Source organism: Papaver somniferum, chromosome 1 (genome assembly GCF_003573695.1).
Source record: "Papaver somniferum cultivar HN1 chromosome 1, ASM357369v1, whole genome shotgun sequence".
Taxonomy (NCBI): domain Eukaryota; kingdom Viridiplantae; phylum Streptophyta; class Magnoliopsida; order Ranunculales; family Papaveraceae; genus Papaver; species Papaver somniferum.
The window spans coordinates 204532936-204536390 of NC_039358.1; the positions used below are offsets into that span (position 1 = coordinate 204532936).

At 36.2% G+C, this 3455-nt stretch overlaps 1 long non-coding RNA gene across 1 annotated transcript; it reads left to right on the forward strand.

The window, feature by feature from the left end:
* The first annotated feature begins 477 nt into the window (after positions 1–477).
* LOC113313007 lies at positions 478–3097 on the forward strand. The gene is made up of 3 exons (XR_003341713.1): positions 478–1984; positions 2729–2801; positions 2922–3097. It is a non-coding gene; the product is annotated as an uncharacterized LOC113313007 (long non-coding RNA).
* The last annotated feature ends 358 nt before the right edge of the window (positions 3098–3455 follow it).

Below are 3455 nucleotides of genomic sequence, written 5' to 3' on the forward strand. Positions count from 1 at the left end.
CATATGACAACTAATTATTAAAAGGATAAAACACCCAAAAGTAATGGTCCAAAGTTAAACAAAAAAAGGGAATCATAAATCAAAAGATTAAACAAAAAAAGGGAATCATGATTGTCATATATGAATAATAATCCACTATGTTCTTTGATTAATTCTTCTCTCCATGAAATTAAAAGCAGAGATGTTGAGTATTAGAGCGAGGAAGCAGGGCAACTGGAAGCATAGTGTTCTCCATAGATAGAACGATAGGAACAGATTCTGTTCTTCATTCTTTGACAATAATTAAGTTGCCCCGTCATCTTTTAAAATAAATCCATTATTTTATTTCGGGATACTTGGAAAAATGCCTATATTTCGATGCCTGATAGAAAAGATGCTCCACGGAAAAAAGCCCCAGCGTTTGATTTTCCATCCAAAAAGTTAAAATCGCGATACTGGCTGGTCAATGTCGCCTCTGGTGAGATATCGTCGTTACTCAACTTTTTCACCTGAGTGCATCTGTTTATTGATATTTCGACACGTGGATTAGAGGGCTAAGATGTTCCACGTGGATTGGATTAGACCGGCCACTCCATCTTCTATATGTCTCGAGTCTCTTGACATACCAGTGAAGATTAAAAAATAAAGGAAAAAAAAAATGAGAACCAGATGTAGAGATAACTATCATGGAGAGGATTGATTAGATGGTTTGTGTTTAATTCTTGTTGATTTGTTTATTTGGTGCGGGAGGAAGGCAAATTTTTTGCCATTTAAATTCGAGGAACTCCGAAGAACAGATGGAGAATCATTTACAGACGAATCAACATGAAGAACAGTTGAAACCCATTTATGTTTTAGATTATTCCGACACTGCAGTTTTTAGTTTGAATTTGATGAATATGATTAATTTTGTTACAGTTGAAGTTAGGGTTTATTGATTTGGGAAAATTCATATATTAGGGTTTTGATGGAGGATTGGTTGAAATCGAATGATATGGTGAATATATAATTTGAACAATCATGTGTTTGATTCGTGTAATTTGATTTTTAACCCAGGTTTCCTATCAAAACCTATGATTCTTAAATTAGTTCGAGTCTAAGAAACCAATTAGAACTAGAAATGATATCTGTTGTTGGTGATGCAACTAACATTATCCATCATCGATCTGATAGCATTTTTTATTGAATATCCTCATGAAGAGAAGATCTTCCGTATAACCGTAAAAACAGTACAAGATATCTTTCTCTACGATACCACTAGTCCTTTCATGCTCTGATAATTCCTAAAGTACTGGGACAATTTTTTAAGTGTTTCAACGAAGCACCTGTTTAGTTTAACGGGAGCCGAAGGGGCAACTAAAGCAGTGACAGCTATGTGTATATACCCTATGGACTTATACCAAGAGCAATTGTTGAGTTTTGTGTGTGGATGTTTTGTTTTTGTTTGTTTTACACATACGGTGTATTCGTTTTTATATGTTTCTAATCTTGCTTTGTTTCAGCAAATAGCACCAACAAAACAAGATAAAGTTATTAAGGAATTCCAGAATCAGTCTTTGCAGATGGACATGACTGTAAGATCCACACCTTACATAAAATAGTATGCTCTTCTTTTGTGTTCAGAGCCTTTTTTCTGCTTTGTATGCACTTGCTAAGTGTTCTTCTTTCCGCATTTAAGAAGGCATTTTGATGATGCGTATGGTAATTTATCACGATTAATGGTTGTCGGGCCAGTGCAATTGGTATGACCTCTCGGGCTCGGCCCTCATAAAAATGCATATACAAGGCCGTTGTGGCGTTGCAGGAAAAATGAAATAAAATAAAAAGCTGCATTTCGTCTAAAGGGAAGAAGAGCGTGAAGTTGACCGGACTAGACCAGAGAGCAGAATCAAAGGATTAAGGATTGGATGGATATTCAGAAACTGCTTAATTCGAAATTCCCATTTCTTTGGGTCCTCCTCCTCAAAAACTTCATCTTTTCACTCTCTTCTCCGTTTCTCTGCAAGTAAGTAGTAATCTCTTTTCGATTTTTAGCTGCGAAATTAGTAGTGTGTTCTTGATGTAGTCAGTTTAGATTGGGATTCTACTGTTAATTTGTTTTGGATAAACAAGTTAGGTTAATCCAGAGTTCATATGAGGGTAAAAAGTGTAGATATTGACATTTCCATGGGATAGTAAGTGATAGATAAAGAACAACAATGTCCGAATTTTAAGTGTGCGTTCAAAGTGTTTGTTAGTTTGTCCCACTGGTGGCAAACTTGTTTTTGTGATGTGGGTATTTATTACAGGTCTCAGTCACTTTGTTCGTTCGATGTTGTGAAATGGAGATTTTTGTAAGCCTCCTAGTCCTATAATATAAATAAGATAACTAGGTTGTTCTTGACTTCTTGTTGTGGCAGCACCAGAGAATAATACTATAAGGTGTGCAATGAAGCCTTATAGGTTTTCTCTTCCATTTTTAGTACGGTAAGGTTTTATTTTTTATTTTATTTTCCCATCTTTGCGTGAGAATTTAACCAATCACGAACTTGACTTGTGGTGATTGTACTGGCAACCCATTGTTGATGATGTACGCAACAGAGGCGATGCCGCTGTTACAGAGTTGGTGCTTCTATGATTTTTTTGTTATATATATTGTGTGCTTCTCTCTCATTTGAAAAGGCAATTGTATTGTGATTTTCTTTTTCTTTTCTTAAGCTGGAGTCTGGTAGTAATCAGGATATGATTGGGCTGTTTGTTCGTTTTGTAGTTATACCGCGAGGTTTGACAAGGTTTTTCTGGATAAAAACATTGATTGAGTGGCTGATATTCCTGATCCTCAGGTAGGCTGAATACCAATTTATTATCGTTTGTGAGTAACTAGTGCAGTATCAAAGTGTTCTACTTCATCTATAAGACTGCGGTTAAGCATTTTCAATTTGTGTGGCTGCATCTTGATCCAGCTGTTAAGAGGCATTTGATGTTGCAACATATATGCATTTCATTTTGCTCAGAGGGCTCCTCCGGTGAAAGTTGACAATATGAAAGCAAGTACAATATCATTCCCTTCTTCCTTTCTGGTCCACATTTTTCAGTACGATTGACAATCAAATAAATGTGTGCGAAGTTCAAACTAAACGAGGACTCCGAATTGAAAGAATTCCAGGCCCTCGTCCCTTTTTTTTTTTAATCTTTCTATCCTTCTCTCTTAGCAAAAATTAGAATAGTTATCCCTGGTTCAAACAGCCATATACGGGGATGATCCAAGGTTAAATTTTTCCGAGGATGTTCTCCTCACAAAACCTCAATCCAAGATAAAAAAGTAAAAGATCCCAGTCCCATCATGAATTAGTAGAAAAATCAATAGTGAAATGGATGTGTCTTTCACTTTTTTCTTAATGTAGAGCATATCCCCTAACTTGACCCTATTTGGTGAGGGTGTTAGATGCAAGCGAGTATCAAGGTGCATTTCTTCTGTGGGTCTTTATGTTCCTGGG